The sequence below is a fragment of the Thermobia domestica genome, chromosome 4, assembly GCF_964235325.1.
Source record: "Thermobia domestica chromosome 4, izTheDome1.hap1.1, whole genome shotgun sequence".
Lineage (NCBI taxonomy): Eukaryota > Metazoa > Arthropoda > Insecta > Zygentoma > Lepismatidae > Thermobia > Thermobia domestica.
In genome coordinates, this window is record NC_137457.1 from 154,330,160 (window position 1) to 154,355,507 (window position 25,348).

Sequence of the window (25,348 nt, forward strand, 5' to 3'; positions counted from 1 at the left end):
ATATCCTGGGAAGGTGAAGAAAATATTGCGCAATAGATGAAATGTTTATGAGAAGACTTTTAAGCCGGCGACCGATGCCGGAAACGTGGACGCGCCGCAGGATGCGCGTGGCGCGAGCGGAAAATACCCGCGTGAGCGGGCGGGAATAAACTTGAAAATGAAATAAAAGATAGGAAGATTTAGAATTTTAAAGACGACAATAGTATTTATTCTAAATGTATATATGAAAACAATTTTTGGAATTTTTTGTTGTAAAGAAAAAAATGACATGTTTGTATTGTGTTAATGACATGATTAAATATTGTTGTTGAGAAGGAATAGGTGACTCGTATGAATTTGATGTTGGTGGACGCCATCTTGTTTTTGAACTGTATAAATACAGAAGTTTTCGAAAATGTACGTATTTTAGCTATGGCTACTGTGGAGAAAAAAGATTTTGTGTACGCCGATGAAGAAACATTGCTTCCTCCACCATGTGTGGAGAAGAAGCTGAAGACAGAAAATAGGGATTTGCCGGTAAACCCAAGACCGGATTCTCCAGATAGTGTGAAAACTATTTATTTATCATCATCTCCGGATGATGATACAGGTATTGAAGAAGAATTTTTACCAGGATCATCATTTTTGTTATCAAGAACGTCACGATTTTGTAGATTGGATAGTATGTGCGGGAATTTTAAAGTGAACCAAAATTGTATTTTGAAATCAGTTAAAGAGTGGGAGACGAACAAAATTTTAATTTTTACTGGTGGTTTTGAAAGAGTGGAGAATCAAAACGGCGGCGAGTGTTTATTTATGCCTGAAAAAGAATTGGTGGAAAGAGCAATATAAAGTTTAATAGAAATAGAAATCAATGAACTGTTTTATACATATGCCAAATCACATGTAATTTCTATATGTACACAGGAGATCTTTTACGACAAGTATTATGATATCATTGAAGAAAGTGACAAGAAATTCTTGAGTGAATTGATTGACATTTTTAGGATGAAAGATAGAAAGCATATGTGAAGTGAACTGCAAATGTAAATTGAACATTGTGTTTGTGTAAATAGTATAAAGATATACAAAAAGTGAAACAAAAATTTATACTTTCAACTTTTCACTATGTATTAATATTATGCTTTCCGGGAAAACATGATTTGTTTATTATGTACTGAAGAACATATTAGTGAAGTTTGTGTTTTAAAAACTATAACTGCACATTTACGTTTAAACATAATTTCTTGTGAACAATGTTTGCTGGATATTGAACATTAATGTTTATTTCTTCACGATATTGGCTGTAGAACATTCATCCAACGACAAAACTTTTATTGATTTATTTTAAGTGTTTGAAGAACATCGTAGTGAAATTTTAAGTATAAACGTTATACGCAAAGCTCGTGAACATTGAATTTGTTCGACAAATTATACCATTCTTCTTAGAACGTAAATTTAAAATTTCACCACGTGTTAATGAATACATTATTGAGATACAAGGTCTTAAGATTTCAAATCATGAATTTATTATTCGTGAGTTTTGTTTAACTGTGTGTTAAAATAAAGTACATTTGCATTGTTTAATGCAATCACCAGTAGAATACAATGTACTTTTGTTAGGTTGTCAAAAACAAATTGAACATTAAATTTACATGGATTAACTTGGAATTACCTGTAATACTTTTATTTGACTATGTTAAATTCGTCTAATATTATTATTATTATAATGTATTACATATACGCAACCTTAAATATGAACTCTGTAAATAACATTTAAGATTGTATTGTAAAGGTACAGAAAAACATTATGGATTAAAATATTAATTTGGAAAGCAAAACATTGTACATCATAAAATGGATTTAATGCATGCAAGAAATAATAATAATTATTTTGTGTAATGATTAATACTAATTTTTTAAATTTAATTTTATTGTATTGTAATGTGTTAACAATATAATGAAATAATATTTTGTATTATAATAATTTTTCTTGTTTTCTTTTTTAAAAATTTCTTAATGAAATAAATAATAAAAAAAATTAAAATGATTTAAAGTAACATATGTTTGACATTTATCTTCTTCTGCATTTACTTATATTTTTTTGTGATTAGTTTTGTTTCACATGTTTGAATTATTTTAATTTCTCGTAATATTATTTTACAATTTAAGAAAATATTTAAACCAAAATACGATAAAATGTTTAGCAATGTGTTACAACTTGAAATATATATTTTTGCTTTAGAGTAAAATAAAAGTTTAAAACTTAAATAATTTTTTGTGAACAAATAACAAATGTTTTTAAAATATTAATTGCTCTAAGGATCGCTTCGAAAGAAAGCTCTGCTTATGTATTCTATCGTTTCCTTGGGAAACTCGTTGTTAAAAAATGTGATTTTAGAAAAAATTCTTTCGTGCTATTTCAAATAACACACTGTAAAAATATTTGGTTTATTTGTTTACTACGAAAACTCCACTTATATATTTATTTATTTATTTAATTTCGCGTATTATTAACAGATTTGTTTCTTATGAAAACTTCTTACTTATTTTTCGGGTTATACATTATAACACTTGTTAAACAATTTGAAAATAGTAAAAGTTGTGTTAACCAATAAAAAATGCTTTGAAAATATATCTTCCTTATTTAACCTGCTGTATTATTAACATATTTTTTTACGAAAACTTCTTATTTATTTAACCTCTCGTAATATAAACAGATTCGTCTTTAGTGAAAATTTCTTATTTATTTTTGTTATTTATTATAGAAGTTGCTAAATAATTTGAAAATACTAAATTTGTGTGAACCAAAAAAATGCTTTGAAAATATTAAAACGTGTCAAAAAAAAACTTGTGTTAACATTAATTGATTCTTGGATATCGAATGGAATTTTACTTTGTTTTTTCATGTTACTATAGTTTAAAAATGACAATATACATACCTGTATAATGAAAAGTAAATACATGTTGCACTTGGAAGCTGTGTTTACCAATGGAAAAAAATATGAACTTTGTAACACGCATGCACAGTTGTTGAAAGGTTATGTGCATGCGCAGACATATTTATGTATACAAAGTTACTTTACATAAATATTATAGTATTTGTGAAGATATCTAGTAGACAGATACATATTCCGAGTATATTTCGCCAAGAGAGAAAGAACTTAAACTTGTTAATAGAATGAATGCATTTTTTAGATGATGTTAATATTTGTGATGAAGTGATACTATTATATTCTAATGAAGAAAATTGTAATTCGTTTAGATATTTTTTTCACAATGATGATGAAATACAATTTGAAAAAGTGTAACCTAATACGCATATTGAAATTCATGAATTAGATATTGTAAACTGTAAGTGCAATCGATTTAAAGTAAATGAGTTGTGATTGAAAGATTTTTTTGAAAATTATAAACTGTATGAACCACTACTTTGTTGTGATTGTTCATTAATGATCTTATGTTCGCGTTCATTTATGTTTATTATTGTATAATAATTTTTAAAACGTGCTTTGTGGGAATTTGTAATTAAGAAGAAAACTCGTAAAATTGTTTTTGAAATGTATTTGAAGACACATTCCCTAGATGATAATTACAGACTAACAAAACGCTTTTAAAGAGATTTAATTTATCATATGAATCACATTTTTAGATTCTTATATCCTCAATTTGGTGGAACTGTTTTAAAGAAGACAAAAATGTTTACAGCAAACAGACCATGTGTGTATGATTATACTTCTTTCTTTGTTACTGAACAGAGCGTGTTGGAATGTATTTAATGATGGAGACCAGAATAAAAACTTTTGTGTGTTGGATGTTTTAAAAATAGCCGTATTTTAAATGAACATGAATGTATTACTTTGGAATATGAAACGTTATGTTATAATGCATGGCGTGTTATGGTGCGAACATATACCTTTGATGAATTGTATGAAATCTATTCATCATATCAAGATATTGAAATATATCATTGGACTTTTACTTATGCATTATATAACATTTTATTAAAAAATATCTCGATTTAATCACAGAGCTTTCCTTAGAAAAAGATTTTGTTTATAGTTTTTAATTTGTTTAATGTGTTAGTGAAATAAGTAAACGATGTGAAGGTTATACATTGTAAATAGAATAAAATTTTGTATTGTACAATACCTATTATAATTTGAAACAGAAATTTTTATAATAAATTTGTTTACATGTACGTGAATTCAAAATTAAATAGAATATAACATTGCATATTTTTTATATTATGTACTTTCCAACAATTTTATTTACCATATATGTATTCAGTTATCAATTATGGAAAAATAAAAAAAATATTATTTCGAAAAAATATTTTTGTTATTTCTTATTTGTTTTTAAATTACTTAGTTTGTAATTTTGTACGTTAATCGTATTTAGTTGTAATTTTGTACACATTTGAATTTAGTTTGGGATCTTGTACCCAGATGTTTTTATTTTGTAACCTTGCAAAAAATCAAATTACAATCACATAGTTATTTTAAAATAATTTTAATACTTTAAAAGAACTATAAAATGAAACAACACAAGAGAAGAAAAAGAAAATATATGAGAAAGAATAAAATAATCATGTTTGAAATACATATACAGAAAAAACTTATGAAAGAAAACTAACAGTTGAAAAATTAACAAAAAAATTAATGTCTTGTTTATTTTTTTAATTTTAAATTAAATTATAGCTTATGTTTGTACTTTAATATGATATCAGGAAAATAACAATGATGTTTTGTTTAGTACACTTGCATAATGCTCGAACATGTTATACATGTGACGGATTGAAAGAAACGATTTGCTTTGACTAATTTTTTAGGAAAATACAAATAAGAATGCGCTTCTAATGAAGCGGGACATTTATAAGATCACAGCATAGCTGTTTTGAATTTCCAATGCAAATGTTTCTATTTAAATAGATACGATCCAACTAAATTTTTATGGAACCAAGCAACAAAAGATTTGCACTTTCGGTAGAAAACGATTTTTTAAAATAAGGTAATAAAAGATTACAAAGTTTACGGGTAACTGTAACATGAACTTTATCGGTTAATGCTAACGATACTTCCGTCAACAGTTATTTTGATATTCCCCTTAAAGTATAACTGTAGTAAAAAAGATTTCTTAATAAACATGTGCTATAACTGCAGTAAGTTAAATACATGAAAACGTATACTACTATACTGTATAGTAAAATGAATACTAAGAAAAGTATATTCAAAACATAAAAGATAAAACATGTACTGACATACACGTACTATTGTATACTGAAAATCAATATAAAAATGTAAATTTGCAAACATTAATTGGTGACGCATAGATATACAATTTTAGTATAGCTAAAAAATATTGCTACTTTAAAAAAATAAAATAGAGAAAATGAAATACAAACACTTATATACATATACAATTTAGTAAACTCAAAAACAATATAGTTACTCAAAAAGTTCGAAATTGCAATCATCAAGTTCAAACACTTATATACATATCCAATTTAGTATACTCAAAACAAAAAGCTAGTTTAGAAAGTGTGAAAATGCAAACCAAATGAAAACTCTTACATACACATACACTTTTCGTATACTGAAAAAACAAAACAGTTAGCTTAAAAGGTGTAAAATTGCAAACATTAATATTTGGCACATACTTATACAATTTTAGTGTTGTCAAAAACAAAATATTTACTTTTAAAAACAGTTAAAATAGAAAATATCAATTGCAGACATTTACATACATATAAAATTTGGTATATTCAAAAATAATATAGCTAGTTTAAAAAGTGTAAAATTGCAAAAATTATTTGCTGACAGATACATATACAATTTAGGATATTTAAAAACAGTATAGTTTTTTAAAAAAGTTAAAAAAGAAAATATCAAGTACAGGCACTTACATACATATACAATTTTAGTATATCGAAAAAAGAATATAGCTACTTCAAAAAAGTTAGAATACATGAAATGCAAACATTTACATACGTATATAAATGAGTAATACAAATACTGAAAATTTAACGAGATAACATTAACTGTGGACATTTACTTTAGTATACTGGAAAAGCAAAATAGCTACTCTAAAATGATAAAATAGAAAACATGAAGTGCAAACACTTAAATACATATAATGAGTAATACAAATAATGAAAACTGAAAGAAATTGAACAAGTACATATTTACTAACAAATTAGTAATACGGAATCTTAAAACAGAAAGTTTTTAACACGTTGACACATATTGAACTACGAGCTTTTCTGTAGTATACTTACATTTCTATAAGATTGCAAATACAATTTACTCTGACTAATTTATTAGGAGAATACAAATAAGAGTGAGCTTCTGACGAGTTTTTCTAAGTTCACATTCATTGATTATTCAGAGCTTCTTATGGGAGCGAAAGAATAAAAAATAATTAACGAGTGTTATAATAAATAACACGAATAAAACAAAATAATCACACTGGAAGTGTTGTTAGGATTATGGTATGCATACGAAATAATGATCATACAATAACTAAAAATAAAAAGTATACTGGAAATCGATATAATTACTTTAAAAAGTATACTAAATAATATAGTAATATGTATAATAAGAAAGTATATTCAAAGAAAAGAGATAATCCATATACACATATACAAATATAGTTAGTAATACACATACTATTAAACATGCATTAAATAGTATGTATACTGTATACTGAAATAATAATATTGTATACTGAAAAGCAATATAAAAAGTGTAAAATTGCAAACGTTAATTGCTGACGCATACGTGTACAATATTAGTATACTAAAAACAATAGTTACTTTAAAGTTAAAATAGAATACATGAAATGCAAACACTTACATACATATATAATGAGTAATACCAATACTGAACATTGAATGAGATAACATTAATTGTGGACATTTACTTTAGTATAGTGAAAAACAGAGTAGCTACTTTTAAAAATAGTTACAAAATTTTAAATATGATTATACTCTAACGTGTGTTGTCTTTGGAAAAAAACGAAAAAACATTATATTATTTAATGAATTAGAGTTTATATTTGTTATGATTACACGGTAAGTGTTGTTAGGAGTATCCCATGCATACGAACCAACTAAAATTTCAGGGGGAAAATTAGTTTCTCTTTATAAACTTTTTAGAAGCAAATGATTTAATTTAAAATGAATAACACAAAACAAAAATAAGTTTTCTTTAATGAAAACGAAGGAAAAAGAGAAACCATCCACTAGAATATTAACAACGAATTATTTACAAGTTTACACTGTATGTGTACGTACGAGTATATTTAGTATACTAAGTATTAAATATGTATTACAACTGTACCATAATAACTATCTTATTTTAAATATCTATATGTTTAATATATACTATACTGTTACCGCTAATGTGTATTAAATGGAAAATATAAAAAGCTAAGCACCATTATTAACTTTTTTCTCTTTTTACGCTTATACGTATTGTTGTATAAAAATATTTACTTTTTTATTCATGTATATAACATATAAAACGTTCAGTAGGTTAATTACAAATATTTAAATGTTATACATTTCGGTTAATATAATACATTATTATGACCGTTATCACTTTTAGTACGTACCAATGATACAAAGAAAACTCATTAAAATTCGCTATAGAAATCGCCGTTTGTTTTTTCAAACAACGCCATCTGTCCACATAACATGTGCATTAGTGTGTATAAGACTGTACGTGTGTACCATAGCAAGTTACCGAGTTTGCTTTTATAACCTGCAATACCTCGAACGGTTTACGGGCGCGAATATTGTACGCGTCACGCGTCGCGAAAACCTTTTTCCGGGCGCAAACACCACGCGGCGCACAGCGGTAGCGGTATAAAAGGTGCGAAAATGTTTTTTTATTTTATTATTATAATTCATTTTACCTATTGATGTTAAATTATAACTTTTAATAAATATATTTCCAAAGTTACAAAAAATCGACGCCATATTAATTATGCAAATTCAATAAATTTTAGTTTGAAGTTACAATGTTCTAATATGTATAATATTATTCGTTAGGTCCTAAATTTCATGAAAATATCTTTCTTTACTCTGTACGACCTACAGTTCACCGCAAAAAAAGAATAATGTATTGTAACGCACCCCATATAAATTTTTCAGCGCCTCTGGTACCCGCGAAAAAAATGTCCAATTACATCGTGTAAGGTGTCAACCTAATTTGTTTTCAACCTGAAAAATCGAAATCAGTAATCTATTTTTTGCGTCATCAATAGTTTATCCGTTCGTTGCAATCAGTCATCATATTTTTTAAAATTTACATCGTCCTAATTTGTATAATAGTGCTCGTTATGTCCTACGCTTCATGAAAATATCTTCCTTTACTCTGTACGCCCTATAGTTTGCCACAAAAAGCAAAAAATGTATTCTGACGCACCTTCATATAATTTTATTTCCGCCGCCTCTAATACCCCTGAAAAAAATGTCCAATTTTAACGGGTAAGGTGATATTATGTATAGCTTTTGACCTGAAAAATCGATTTCTGTACTTCGATTTGTTCTATTTTCAATAGTTTAGGTGTTACGTCCACTCAAATTTATGACGGCTTTTGTTCTTCCCTTTATTACTTATTGTCAAAAAATCGAGTTTTCAAAATTTTTATTTTCAATTAAATTTTCATATAAATTTAACCTCAGGAATACGTATGCAATGTGTATTTTATTGTTTAAGGCATACATTTACTAAATACTGGTTTTAACTTTTTTATATAAATGTCAACTTTTTGTCAATTTTTCTTTCTGTTCTATTATTATGTTATATCTTTTGTTTAAATACAATATGCTAAAATGTTTTTCTTTTTTCCAGCAGCGCCCTCTCCTCACGCAACATTGTCAGCACTCTGTCGGACTGTGCGTCTACTTTCGTAACTTAGCGTGGTTATTATTCCTGCAATTGTTTCGCTTCCCGTGTTGTATAAACATGTTCTTATTTTTCTCGCCATATTTTATTTTTTCGTATACAGTTCCCGTATGTGCCTTCTAACGTACAGTGTAGTGGGATACAAGAGAGGTATGTTACAACTTTTTAAATTTCATAATCTATAACGTCCAACTGCTTTGCACTAGTAACCATAAGCGTTTAATGTAGCATTACATAGACTTATGATACTCAAAACCTAATTTTAACCCCCATTTCCCATTTCAAATGTTAAAACTACCATTAAAATAATGCTAAATAGCTAAAAATCAGCACTGAAAAGCATCGACTTATCCTCCAATCTTACTTTACTTCCAATAAGCCTCCAATAATCATATTCCGCACACGCCACTGTTCTCAACAAATTATTTATATCATACAAAAAAATCAATCCTTTCGTTACTAATTAAAGAGATTCATTTGATTTCCGTTTTTAAAATATGTGTTAAAATTCATTCTCAGTTTACGAAAACAGGCAGGGTATAGCCAAAAAACTTTTCATTCTCTCACTTCCGCAATTCCTTCCTTTGAAATGATGAAAACCCATCCATCCATCCGCTTACACTTCTCATTCAGCGTTGGTGGAGCTCTCACATACACCAATGCAGCTACACATTTTCTCCCCCTCTCTTTTCTTTCTAACTGCAAAACCAGCAACAGATGTCATCCCGCCCTCTCCGCCTTACAGCGTTCTTTAAACCAAACATTTTTACTTCCTCTCTTTCTATTCCTGTCTCTTTTTACCCGTATTTGTTCTTCTTCCTTTGGAATTTAGGTAACTCATCTCCACCATCAGGTTTCATTCAGTCATTTTTAAACCGTGATTCTACAACTCGCAAAAAAAATATATATGTATACATTCTCTCTACCTCTCTCTGTTTGATATTTCCAATATGAGTGTGTTCGTTTTGAATCCTAGGTAATCTATATCTCCACCCTCACCTTTAAACCGTAGTATTACAGCTAACAAACAAGTATATATATATATATATATATATATATATATATATATATATATATATATATATATATATATATGTGTGTGTGTGTGTGTGTGTGTACTTCTCTTTCTGTCTGTTAACTGAGACACAAGTCTTTATTCAGATTTTTTCATTCTTCAGCAAAATTTACCATATATATTCTGTTAGTTCACCAATTGCTACAAACCATTTCCGCTTCTTCTCACTTTTCATTCTTAACCCTTAATACCACAAGGTGTGTCCAATGGACATATAGCTTTGAACTTTTGGAAGCTGTAGCTTTATTATTTTTAAAATTTTCTTTTCCTTCTAGGTATGCTTCTAACTACTCAATAGCATTATACTCCCAAAGTAAGTTCGTTCTTGGTGCTGATTTGTGTTGTATATGACAGGATTAAAACATTTAGTTCTTTAACGCCACAAGATGTGTCCAATGGACACATATTTAGATGTATTGAATAATTGTATTTTCAAAATTTTTGAATCAATTATCAGCCATTTTATCATTAGCCGTTTTATCATCCCTTTCTTACTTGCGTTTTTCTTTCGTGTTTTCTTTCTTTGTTTGTCTCTTTTTCTATATTTATGTTGATAAATTTAGTAAAGTATCTGCTGTAGGTAGTTGTTTTCTTAGCAGATGTAGCTAGCAATATTGTTATGCGCCTTTAGTAATTCATTTGTTTTCCCTCGCTTTTGTGTTGATGGATGTTGTTCCAAATAATTTATGTCTTGAAACATATTGCTTAGTGGTTAAGAGCACACTTTGTGTAAATATGGCAAAAGGAAAACTGAATGATACAGAAATCGGACAAATACTTGCTGATGATGAATCGTGTTCAGATTTCAGTATAAACTCAGATGAAGAATTGCTTTTCGATGAAACTCTTGAAAGTGATTCGAGTGAGGCGGATCACGTGAGTAATGTAAGTGAACATGAAGATCAGGAAAGTTCTTCGGATAGTGATAATGACATTCAAGTACCTTCTAGTTCAAGTGTAAGTGGATATATAAGTAAAAATGGGACCCGTTGGAATAGGGACGTTCCAACTTCTACCAAAATAAAATCACGAAATGTTCTTAGAGGCAGATGCAATAAAGTAGTTCTTCCTGCTAACAGTGAAATAAAGGCACCTGAAGATGTGTTCCACTTATTCGTTGGGGATATAAATGATATTGTTACAAAATCAAATGAGGAAGCTAATCGGATCTATAGGGGTGAAAAGAGAAAAAATGTGAAAGATTTATGATTCTGAAGAAGTTTTAGCATTTATTGGACTTCTTATTACCACTGGTCATCTGAAATGAAAAAAAAAACATAAACATGAAGTTCCTATGGAATAAGAAGTACGGTCTATTTTTATTTCGCGCCATTATGAGTTATAATACATTGATCTACTGTCTTTCATCTGGTTTGGTGATAAAACTAGATCAGAAAGAAGAGAGAAGAACAAACTTGCTCCAATTAGAGACATTTGGGAAAATATTTGCAAAAACTTAACAAAACACTATCTTCCTCCTAGTTGTCTAACAGTCACAGAACCGCTTGTTTCCTTTAGAGGTCGTTGTCCTTTCAAACAATACATGCCAACAAAGCCGGATAAGTACGGTTTGAAAATTTGGTGGATATGTGACTCCAAAACGCATTATCCTTTCAAAAAGTTAACCCCAGTTAGGCATAGAAGGAAGAAAAAGAGCAAATAACTTAGCCACAGAAGTTGTTTTATCCTTAGCCGAACCGTTTTATGGAACCAGCAGAAATATAACATGTGGCAATATTTTACAAACATGGAACTCCGAAAAACCTTACTAAAAACGGCCTAACAATAGTAAGCCGTGTTAGAAAAAAACAACTAGTGGTTCCTGAAGGATTCAAACCAAGCAAGAACAGGAGTGAGCAATCATCTATCTTCGGTTTCACAAGTAACTTCACATTTGTTTCCTATTGTCCGAAACCGAAAAAGGCTGTTATTCTTTTGTCAAACATGTACAACACTAACGATATAGTTGTTGGTAAAGAAAAGAAGCCAGAAATAATACTGTATTATAATGAAACATAAGAGGGGTTGATACTTTCGGTCAATTAGTACACTGCTAATTCTGCAAAAGGAAAACCAATCGATGACCTCTAGCATTATTCATGAATCTTCTGAACGTATCTGCTGTTTCCGCCTATGTTGTGTGGTTGAATATCAATACTCAGTGTAACATAAGAACAGCGAAATTGAGACGACATATGTTTCTTGTGGAGTTGGCGGAATCCTTGGTTCTCCCTCAAATTAATCGAAGAAGAAAATTAGGTCTTCAGAGACCTGTTCTTACTGCAATCAACGTAACACGTGATGCTTCGGCAGATCAGTCAAGTGAATCATCCACAGGTGTTAGCACACTGAAATATACGCCCAAGAGAAGATGTTGCATGCGTAACCCCAAAAAGTGCAGAATGCAGAGACAAGTGTATGATATTTGCAAGAGGAATGTCTGCTCTGAGCACCCAAGTGTTAACAGAAAGTATCTGAAATGCTCCATGGATAACTCTTAAAGGGAAATATACAAAAATGTAATGTCAATGATATATCAAAACATATGTACTAAGAAAATATTTGTGCTTAGTTTTTCAAATGAGTCGTTTATCTTACATTAGATACTTGAGGATGGAAGGCGTGAACAATATATATATATATATATATATATATATATATATATATATATATATATATATATATATATATATATATATCGTGTCTTATATTAGAATGTAGAATGAAGTAATGTTAAATGTGTGAAATGTGGAAGGTTTTGTCGACAATGCCAAACAAGTCTATGAATGAAACATTAGTGTTCTGTTTTTGAAAGTAGTTGTTTATCTTTGATAGTACAAAGAGATGGAGACACTGAATGTTATATATTTTTCCTTATATTAGAGTATTTTGATGTTCAATGTATAGCTTAATCCATTTTATGTGAATAAAATACAGAAATATATCTATGAACAGTACATCTGATTTTACTTGTACAAATTTGTTGTCGTTTATCTTTCGTATTACAAGGGGTTGGAAACACTGAAGATTATATATTTGGCTTATGTTAGAATGTATTGATTTTAAAAACACATTTCCACAAAATTATAGTTTTAAAAAATAAAACATTAATGTTTCGAAAACGAAATGAGGTGAAAAATCACAATGTGTCCGTTGGACACACCTTGAGGTTTTATGTAACTGAAATACCTTGCGGTATTAAGGGTTAAATTATTGGCACGCGAATCTTACCGCCTTTTGGCAATCAGTTACTGGTAAAGTCATTTTTGATGGCAATTTAATTTTGATTATAGAAACCTACGGATTGATGTTGCGTTTACAAAAACTCTTCAATGACTTCTATCCTTAGCCACTTCGATTTACTTTCTACTTTGTATTTCTATTTCTGCGAGATCCATGTTAATATTGTCATCCCATTTCCGTTTATGTGTTGACTTTTACTAGTTAAATTTTTCAAAGTATTTCCTTCCTAGCTGCATAACATATTCATTGGAGTTTTCTAGACTTGATGATGTAATAATTTTTCCATTTACCGTTTTTTGTCCAATAATATACTATTAACTAATACTACAGTACCTTTGACTAGTGTACTTGCTAATGCTTTTAATATTTGGAAGCGGTTATAGTTTCCATTTTTGATAGACGATAATCCCTTACTACTTTTAAACGTTAAAATTTGAGCACTGTAGTTTGTTTTCATCATGCTTAAAAATTATAATAACAACACCAATATGAGTTTCAGCTACACAACACTTGCTATTTACTATAGAGCTCACCAAATCATTCAAAATTAGTATAGAAAACAAATGGTGAAAAATATCAATTGAGTTTCTTTTTATGAGATATCATTGAAATCGATTCATCAAAATACAAGATGCCCAGCAAATTAAAAAATGGAAAGGAAAATCATATATGCACATAATCCCTAAAACTGAAGGACATAATTCACAAATTATAAAGTGCAAATACACAATGAAAAGCTATGCAAAAGTCCCATGAAATCCAGGTCTTTTTAACACAAATTTTCACCCTAGCACCCTTACATTTTTTACTAACCCCCCAAAATTTTTACGGAACATTTCCAAATAAACTATAATATGATTACAGTGTGCTTTTCCCTAGCTTATTAATCACAATTAAATCCTCGACTACATTTTTTCAGCTAAATGCTAACTTGAATCAAATTAAAAACATCAAAAGGTTGATCATTTCAAGCACCTATAAAGTATTTTAACCAAATAGGTTTCATACAAGAGGAAAAAATCAAATAAAGCATTCCTATAGCCAAACAAATAATTTTTAACTAGTAAACTGAATATTGGACTTAGAAAGAAGTTGGTCCGGTGCTATATCTGTGAAAGTGGACTACATGTTCAAAAACTTTAGAAATATGAGAGTTACAAAGCTTGAAAGAGTGTTTTTTCAAGGAACAAAATAAAATGCATATAAGGGCCAACAACCAAAAATATTTTAAAAACGGATAGGAGCGAAGAGGTGGTTGTTTTTCATATTTTTTGGTAATAATATTATTTTGATTACATATACTTTACAAAAAATGTCTTTTTTTTCATATTAGTATAAAAGGAAAAGGTGGAAGAAAAGCAAGGGATAAGAGGAGGGAGATACGCACAATAATTTTAAAACAGTCTGGTGAATATCATAAAACGTAAAAAAAATCATTTTCCAGGTCCAAGTCTTTTAAAAACATGTAGCTGTCAAATGGCCGAATACTTAATAATAATAATAATAATAATAATAATAATAATAATAATAATAATAATAATAATGGATTATTAAATACCCGGAATGGTTAGCAGAATTTCAGTTCGCATTACCTAAAGTTTGTTTTTTTGATATTCTCTTTCCTTTTATTCCTACATTGTCTAATTTTATTAACGTTTTTCCAAGTTCAGAAAACTTCTTTAACCAGCAATTGGTAATTATTTACAAGATTGTATTTTTAGCATTATTCTTCTTATAAGGTTTCTATACACTTTTCCAGTAATTTCAGCAGGCAAACATTCTCAAATCCGTGTTAAACTAATGACCTTCGCTGAGTCTTTCACAAAAAATACGTAGACAAATTTGTAAAGTCATTCAGTAAATATACAATACCTTATCCGTGCCTTGGATCCACTGTTTCTACTACCAAAAGGAACAGTAAAAAATAAAAGAACACCATAAAAGTGTGGACGCTGTAAAAGTTTCCAAACAACAAACCTTAAAACTTGATTCTTTACAGTCAAAAATTACCTAAAGTAAACACATTAGAATTAAAAGGAAAGAAACTGCATATTTAATAAAACACCCAAATTAATTTCTATTCTATTTTTTCTTTCTTTTGTTTCCACATATATTTACAATTTTTTTCTTTTCTTTTTTTCAGTTTTCTCTTCTTCGATCTTAGTTTCTCTATCGCTTCTACTCTTTTGACTGCAATTATTAGGATTCTTTCTCTTTCACCCTCTAGGTGAAACATGACCTTATTTTTATGTCTCTCAAAAATTCATGCATTTCTTCATTCTATTCTAATAAAAAAATAGGTACTGTATAATCATTACTCAGTTAAATTTATGAAAAAACAATCGTCGGTCAATCTTATTTCTAAAATATAACTCCTCTATTTATTCGCTTAGCGCCCATAATCTGCCCTGCCATAGTTATTTCATTATTTAAGTATTAGTTCTTAAAACTTGGTTCTTCAAAACAAGTATTGAGTCTAATTTTTGTTTGTTCGCATCTAAAGAAGCTGCTATTATTTATTTGTTTCCCCCCACCAAAAACTCCCAAAAGCTAAGCTTTTAAAATCATGTCTATAATGTAATTTACCTATAGTTGCTACAGAAGTAAAATTTCCTTCATTCATTCATTCGTTCATAAACGAACTAATTTTCTCTACAATTTTACTATTCCATTTTTACATTACTTTAAAAAGTAAGCTACATATAACTCTATCCCACCCGCAACAAAAATTTCTGTGTGTCTCATTATATGTCCAAAATATCAAATATGGTACGTCCTTATTACACATGTAAGCAAATATTTGTAACATCTAAACTTTTCATATCATCTATATGAAAACCCATAATAAATACCAGAAAATTAAGCAACAGTTTTACCTAGGAAACAGTACTATTTACGACACTACCATCACAACATGCAGTAATCATGACGCTTTTATTTTACTACTGCTAGACAAATCCTAAACTAGAAGTCACGGTATTCAGTTACTAAATTAATTTCCGCTAGTACATATGCTCCCTAGTTCCGTTTCTAGTTAAATATCCTTATAATAAACAACATTATGTTCATGAATTTTTTCGGAATTTTTCCGTTTCCATCCACATTCTTAATTATCGTCTCCCTTTAGCATACAGGACATAACCGTGCAACATAAATTGCTAAGTAGCAGGATAAGTATTCAATAATTTAAACAAATTAATATAGAAAAACCAAAATCAACTTTCCTCAAAAAACAAATCTTCTTCATACCTACATTTTGAATAAGGACTTGCAATATACTTCATTTGATTTTCCTTACCTAAATATCTATAATATAGAACATGAATTCAATTTCAGTCTAAGTAAATATTTTATCTTCTATTCTGCATTCAAAGCATTATTCTAATAAATATTAACCCAATGTTTATACTTTAGGCGCCAGTGCTTTCGTCTTTACTACATCTGATTTCTTATTCAACTTGCGGTAAGATCAATTGTTCAAAAAGTGTAAAAGACTTTTTTGCAAATTACTTTAAACACTGCATAAATACCAAAAAATAGTATTTAAGTCGCAGGCACAATTCCTTTAAATTTTTTAAACTCCCTCAAATACTTCTATTGGCAATAAAGGTGCTTATAGGTATCAATTTAAATAACTTTAGGTACCAACAGTTTAGAAAATCAAATTTCTACATATAATAATTAATACAAAGTCGTAACACACTGTGAAAAATTAAATTTCATTCATCCCTTCAATTAATAATATTTTAAGTAAAAGCTAAGTCAAAACTACAACATTTGTCTGCAAGTTACTAGTTTAATCCAAACTAATATCACAAGGTTTTTTTTTTTCAATTTCTTTAGCTAACAACTATATTTGGTTACAGAACACAGTGGCTTACTGATAAAGCGCTTATCTCTGCTGGAAAAAATTTTCTAATTAATCAGGGCCTTGTAAGTTTGTGCTTTTTTTCTTTACTTCCCACCTTTTTCAAATAGTTAGTAATCGCGTTTATAACCTAATGGATATATGAACATGGCACACTTGTATCTACGGCAATTTGCGTGTGATAAATGTAGGGGTTCTTTCCATCGGGGATTGTTTCACAAGAACTGTGCACTTAAAGCCATGCCACTATTACGTAATCTTCTATGTACATGCAAAAATACATGGCAATAACAAGTTTTGCATTTAGGGTACCGGTGCCTTTAACGTAAAACAATCGAGTTCAATTTCCCACGTTAGCTCAGCTAATTTCAATTCAAGGTTAATCAATAAGTCTCGTCTTACATAGCCTTGCTCTTAAAATTATCCGCTAAATTCAAATACAAGCAAATTTTCTCCTCCGTATATAATTCACTTCCAACACGAGCTTATGTCTTTCGAATCCGTCATTCAACTATAAGTCTATGTCTCATATCCTTTTTCTAATAATAAACTCAGATATATATATATATATATATATATATATATATATATATATTGAATTTGAATCCAATAATTTCGATTTATAGTATATTTAACTAAATATATTCAAACTACATTTTTCCTAATGTCTTTAAACCGTTCCTACTTTGTTTATTTTTCATGTCTAAACAAAATTCTCTCACTTGTCTTGAAATGTTTTTTAAAAATAAATAATCTAATTCTTACCTCGAATCTATCAGTTCTTCCAATCAAGTGTAGGCCAACAGAAACCAGCAAAAAATCTAAAACAAAAATAAGAAAAAGTTTTAATATGGCATAATAAAACCTGGCAAGCAAAAAAAAAAAAAATCAATCTTTAACTCAAAAACACAAAAATAATTACTATAAATTCAACACGTCCTGCGCAAACATATAAAAGTATTATTCTCTAGGCAATTCCATATTAAAATATTTATAAGTAACATATGCTAAAAATTAATAAAAATTACTTGAGTGGTTAAAATTAAGTTCTGTCCATTTATATTAATTTCTATACAGTTTTTAAAATTAATCCTACCTACAGCTCTTCAATATTTCTCCTTCATTTCTCTTAAAATTCAAGGAATATAAATTAACCTTATGTTACAGTTTACAATAAAAATAATCAAATCTCATACTATAATTATATTATATTCCAGTTTAATCCGTTATAAAAGTTAATTTCTTTCATTATTTCTTTATATATGTAAGGAAAGAAAATTCAAATTGCCATCCAAATATAAGTATTTTCTAACAGGTACTTTCAATCGTCGCCAATTTAGTCAACACACAAATACAGAACCTTACACGAAAGTCGCAAAGCAAAATATACCTGTTATCCACAAACATTCCAATTTTTCACGAAAAAAGAGCTAAAGTAACGCTTTCCATTTTCCTCAAAACAAATTTTTTAAATCCTCAGCCCCCCCTGCAAATCACTCAAGTCCAATTAGAGCGTCTCTTCAAGTAGTTTTTCCTAAAATGCAAAATTCTTTTTAAAGAGTACCCCCTACAAACCCCTTCAACACAACATGAATTTTACGCAACTAATTGTCCAATAAATCCACACGCACACACACACACACACACACACACACACACACAAGATATATTCTTTCCCTAATAATAAATGCTTGGCAGCCAACGGAATAAAGAATTTCTGTACATACAAAAGATTTCTTTTCAACCATCTGCAAAAGGTGTGTGCTTTGCACTAAGTTCGCGTCAAACATCCGAGGCGTTACAAATTTTCTCTTTCCTGTAAGTATCCAATTTTTTCTTTTTTCTTTGCATATTCATTCTCTTTTATGCGTAATAATTTATATATCCCCAACTACAGTCACCTCTCGTCAGTTGATCCAAAACTAAAATACTCTCTCAGATAATACACTAAAATAACCCATTAGCTTTATCCAATATTTAACTCTGTTTAACCTTAGGCTTAACCATAATGTTTCACTAATACATTAGTTATCTCTAATGCATGCTGTCCCTTGTTCCATCTACAATCATATAAGTTTGTGATCAATAGCATTATACCTACAAACTCTGTTATTCGGTTTAAATATTAATCAGTGTCCATGTCTCATATACCCTCGGTGTTAAAACAAAATACTAAACTCAAAATCCATTCAAATTCATATCGTGTCCGTCCAAATCCTCAAAGTACTTGCGTTTCTTCCCACATTATCATTCATCAAGTTCTTCTATCTTCATTCATTTGCTTTACATTTATAACAACTTTTCTTTACATTATTTCATCATCATTCAGTTACAACATACTCCTTCAATACTAACGCGCTTACCTCTGGTGCGACAATCCTTGGTTCGATTCCTCACTAATTCAGTTTTTCTCGAGGTTCGTTTATTTCGTCCTCCATCCTCCATTCCAATTTTTTTACTATTATCAATCATTTATGCTATAATCCCTCATTAATAAGCCTTACATCTTTCGTGTGTTTGAAGTCTTTACTTCAGTACTTAACCAATAACTTTATATTTTACAGAAAGTTCACTCTTATGTTTCTTCAACTTCGTGTTTTCAACTATCCCAACATCACATCACCAACAAATAAATTAAAAGTCTTTACAATTCCATAACCCGCAAATATCATTTATATTTTTACTGCTAAAAACCATATCGCATTTACATTAATCTTTAAAACATACTAATAATCATCAAATTATATCTTTTTCAAATAATATTTTATAAATTTCTTACTATTTACCTAAGTTCTTTCCCACCCCTTCTGAAACTAAAAAAAGGCATTCACGGTACTAAACCTCCACAACATAAATTCTTTTTTCTTTTATCATTCTTCTCTCTCTCTTTTTTTATTCCAGTGTGTCAACGCGCTTTATTCTAATAATCCAACCAATCATATGTTACGTAAGTTATTCTCAGCTTTTTTTTTTTTTTTTTTTAAAAAAAGGACTACAATAGGTATTCTTCAACTCAACAAGATCCTTTTCTACAGAAAAGTGGGCACTGTTTTCTTTTTTGCTACCAAGAGGTCAAAAAGAAAGTTAACATAGCAAGTGGGATGCTAAATGTCACATTTATCTGTCTAACAAGTGAAAAGATCAAATTTTATTCTCTTTTTCTCATTTCTAAAAAACGGGCATCTTTTTCAACCATCTTAAAATCGTAGCAAACAGCTGTTCACAACTATTTATCTGTAACACATAAGATTCTCTCACTCCCAACAACAAAAACAACAAATGTCACAATTTTTCTTATCTTATTCTGTTCGGTTGTATATACAGTGCTGTCCGACAGCATTGGGGCTCCGGTCCCCAACATTGTTCCAATGAAATCTCAAAAAATGAATGTCGCAATAACTTTTCTCATCTTATTCTCTTCGGTTGTATACAGTGCTGTCCAACAGTATGGGGGTCCAATCCTAACCTTGTTCCAATAAAATCTCAAAAATAAATCTCGCAATAACTTTCTCAAACTGACATCTAACATCTACCCAGGTGTTAGTCTAAAAATTTCAGTTCGTGACATTAACGAGTGCTATTTTTCCTCAAACTTGTCATCTTTTGTTCTCTATGCACCCTCCAAAAGCTTCAGCATTCTTCCATTCCATTTATCCATTTCCAATGTCTATAACTTCTATTCGTTTAAAACTACAAGCACCAAATTTATGTGACATATAGAGAATACTGTCTTTCTGCTTCCTGCAGGTACAGCATTCTTCCAGAGCAATCTATCAACTCAAAATGTATATAACTTCTATTCTTTTAAAGCCACAAGCATCAAATTTATGTGACATATGGATAATAGTGTATTCTTTCGAACAGTAAGATTTTCTAGAGTTTTTCTAGACCGCATGTGGCGAATTTCGTTGACATACCTTATAAGAACAACTCTATTCGGTTCACAAACCCTTGTCGTTACAAATACTGTCGAGGAATTTGAAGCTTAAAATATATAAAACTTTAATGATGCCCATTGTTGTGTATGTTTGCGAAACATGGTCGCTTACTCTGAGGGAAGAACATAGACTGAAAGTATTTGAGAACAAGATCCTGAGACGAATATTCGGACCCAAGAGGAACGGAAATGAGGTATGGAGGAATCTTCATAACGAGAAACTACATAATTTATACGGTTTACTCAACACTGTTGGGGTCGTCAAATAGAGAGAGGCTTAGGTGGGAAGGTTATGTAGCTAGAATGGAAGAAAGTAGAAACGCTTTCAAAATCTTGACTAAAAGACCAATCGGAAAACGACCATTAGGAAGACATAGGCGCAGATGGGAGGACAATATTAAGATGGATCTCGCAAATATTGGAATACAAAGTAGAAACTGTATGCAGTTAGCTAAGGATAGAAGTCAGTGGATAGCTATTGTGAAGGCGGCATTGAACCTGCGGGTTCCATAAGCCATATACTAAGTTAGTTAATTTTAAACGTTAAATCCGTTCAGTATAACTCACGGATCCCTAAGTCTATTTTTAAGTATAAGTAGATTTGTTGTATTCATCATTCAGCATTTTTGTTTGTTTGGATTTATGACTCATAATTGTTTGTGTTGAATTTGCTCATGTTGTCATGATCCTGTTTGTTTACTGAAGTAGCAAACAGTACCTTGGACGATTCTTCAATTTTTGCGGGACAACTGAGTTCGTTTGTGTTCAGACATATCGATTATGTCAGATTATTGACGTTTTGTTTTTCTGTCATTTGTGTATGGAGTTAAATTCCAGTTTTGTGCCTGAATGAATCAAGTTTGGAGAAAAAAGTTTTGCTAAGATTATTTTTCTGAGATGTGTCCACTATTTTGGACAGAAAATACAGGGAATTGTAGAGTGATTAGGTGTTTGGAGTGTCGCAATTTATTTGTATTGTTTTGAAGATACCCTGAATGAGTTGGCATGAATCAGCCAGATACGTTTGGAGCAGTAGCAGATTGTTTTGTAATTAGGGTGATCGTTACCTATTGGTTGAGTTGTGAACGATAAGTGTTATATCACCATTTAGATTTTTGCTCGCAATGTACGAATGTTGGAATTAGACATTAGTCGATAGAAAATATTCTTACTACATGCTTACTTGAAATATATTTTGCTTTTATTTTTGTTTTCAGCATTTTCTCAAGATACTTCATGCTTTTTGTTCCCGTTTCCTAAGAGTTAGAGTGGACGAAACATTTTCGCATCGGGATACCGCTTGGGTTGTCGTTCGCGTTTTAGAAATGTCTCTTTGGTTTATTGGTGTTATTTTACTACATAAACTATACAAACGGCATTCTAATGCACCATTTTTTCGTAATGTATCTGATCAATAATGCCTACCTTTGTATAATGTTGCATCTGCCACTGTGTCTCGCTCTATGAACGATGCTACACGAGTGCCTACGGAAACTCATTTCGTCCGCAACTATCTTACCAACATCTAACTTTAGTTACTTGTTAATCGGTTACAAATCCATATGAGATAGATTGGATATGTCCCTCAACCTAAATTGAGCATTTATTGGGATCATAATTTGGCCACTTTTATCTTGACTTCGCGTGTACCTACCCCCTCAGTTATGAGATTCTGCATCCGCTGACTTCAAGTATGTCATTGGCTGATTAGCTTGATTTTCTTTCTTCCGTTCCTCTTTTTGTGTCCCCGGCCCCCGTCACTGTGGCTAGAATAACTATAATATTTTTTTTAAAGCCGAGTGCTAGGAAGCTTTTAACCTGCATCGTTCCAGCTTTAAGAAGATTCAGTGAAACAGGAAATGGTTTCAGCCTTATGATTATTCTGGGTACATAACGGCCTCCCCTTCCCTCTAAAAAGTTTTTGTTGAATTGTTTTTGTTTTGTTTTCATTTTATTGTTTTGTGGGCAGCAATTACAAGTCATATTAATGATTCATGTTTCTTTTTATATTTGCTCCCCCTTTGTTTTTCTTCTATTTCTCCCTTTTAATTTTTGCTTTTCTGTTGTATCAACATTAGCCTTCCACTCACATTCCATCTCTATCATTCTCTTTTCTGTATCGCAGGAATATTTCTGAAATATTTTTACATTTTCCTTCAACATTGTCATTCTACTTATTACCAGTTCTCAGTTTACTTTCATTTCGCCTTATTTTGAAGTGAAATCAAAACTTTATTTTTCTTCCTCTCCCCCGCCTTGGTCTACCAGTGAATGACGCACATGAGTCTACACTCAGCACAGATTTTCAGAGGAACCTTCCTCGTGAGTCTACATCATGGACCTGAGATATGTGTTCTGACCAAGAATTTCATCTTCCAGCAACCTTAACCTTCCAGAATTGTTGGGTGTTGTGTTGGAGTGAGCCCTGTATTGGCCGTTATGCGGGTGAGGTATCCTGAAGCCATCTTGGACTTTTGCAGGTGGCTGATCTGCGTTTCTTGCTGTTCAGTATCTATAGACTGCAATTAAATATTTCATTTTTCCCCTTCACCCCATAACAGTTAAATCCTACCTTTTTACATGTCGAAATTAACCTTTAAAGCCTACCCGATTTCGTGTGTCACATGTGTCTTTCCTCCACAGTATCTCTCTTTCTCTCCCCCCGTTATAAGTTACATTTTCTTTTACTTTTTTAAAGTTTTTTACACCTTTCCTCTCAACAGTTTTATACCTGCTTTTTGTTACGTCTGCCTACACCTGCAGCTTTCTTCTTGGATCTCCACCCATGCAGCATTCTATGATATGAATAATCATTACTCCGTCGGAGTGTTTTTGTCTTTTAAGATTCACGGCAGCCGATTCTCAGTTGTTCAGATGTCAACGCCGCACTGGTGGAAGCTTCACGAAACCTCAACTAGCAAGGTCACCTGCAACCTGGATGATACAGTAGCCGACTTATTTTCAATGAATGCAGTATCATCGATTTTTTTAGAAGGTCTACAGTCATCGTTTCCAAGAAATGCACGTAGTCGTGTTTGTATACGTTTGAATCTTTAAAGATAACTAATTGTGCTCACACACACACACACACACACACACACACACACATATATATATATATATATATATATATATATATATATGTGTGTGTGTGTGTGTGTGTGTGTGTGAGAGAGAGAGAGAGAGAGTGTGTTTTTGTTTCCTTTTTTAAAAATAGTATGATACCGTATGGAGTGTGTCTGTGCTGGCGCCCACATGAAAGACTGTCAGTGATTGAACTATCATTGATTGATTGATTGATTTTGTAAATATCAGATTTACTCAGCGAACAATGATCTGAAATTCTTATTCTTGTCCGGTGTTTGGGTTTGTGAGAATTCGTGTATTTTGGGATGGTACAGAGACCTTTGCCATATTATTATGTGTTTTTATTTCGTCGCAAGAAACGAGCAAGATATCGACTAACACACTAAAGAACCAGCGACCGACTGCTCTATGTTTTGCTGAATCAGCACTCTTTTCCTAACTCCTCCCAACTATCTTATACCCCCACACATACCCACGATCTTCGGGGAGTGACAGTTATACACATACCGGTAGACGTCGTAATGAAGGTATTCGCATCACTATGCTAATCCCCTTCCAAACCCAATCTTTCTTTTCTAAAATATCCTCTTGCTAATTCTCTTCTGGATAACCATGCTTTCACCTCAGAGGACAACCGTCCGATTCCCGTACTTTGTCATCTTGAGCTAAATTTACGCTAATTTCTTCTGACGGCTTGTGGTGTAGGAGGAGTTTTGTCGATTTTTCCTCCATCTTATACATCCTCTTCAATATATATATATATATATATATATATATATATATATATATATATATATATATATATAGGGTGTCCAGAAATTATTTTTTCAATTTCAAACGTTCGCAACTCTTCCATGGAAAAGACTTTAGCATTCTGCCTTTGCAGTGAATAGTGCAATTCTAAAGCTTATGTACTAATTTCTTGAATACACATCAATGTGTGCAGCGCGTGTGGCTATATACACATGCAGTTTGTACCCAATTTCCTGCCACGTACGCTCTAGCAACTCGTGCGTGACCGTGTTATGAACAGCTGTAATTATGGTATTTAGTTCAGCTTTGTCAGTAACCAGTGTAGGGTAAAAAAACTATCCTTTAAAAACTCTATACAAAAAAATCAGGTGTGTAATGCCTGGTGGCCTCATGGCCATGGAATGGGACCAGCCTGTCCAATCCATCGGTTGTTAAAACTATCGTCCAGGTGATCACTGATTGCTGCGAACAGTGTGGTAGAGCGCCATCTTGCT

The 25,348-nt window shown here is 30.8% G+C and overlaps 1 protein-coding gene across 1 annotated transcript in view; it reads left to right on the top strand.

Moving 5' to 3' along the window:
• Positions 1-25,348, top strand: part of LOC145683385 (phospholipid scramblase 2-like) — a 1,334,370-nt gene that overhangs the window by 204,032 nt on the left and 1,104,990 nt on the right. The window contains exon 2 of the mRNA XM_081754718.1: positions 8,841-9,041. The gene's annotated coding sequence lies outside the window, so the exon portion shown is untranslated. The remainder of the gene's footprint in view (positions 1-8,840; positions 9,042-25,348) is intronic.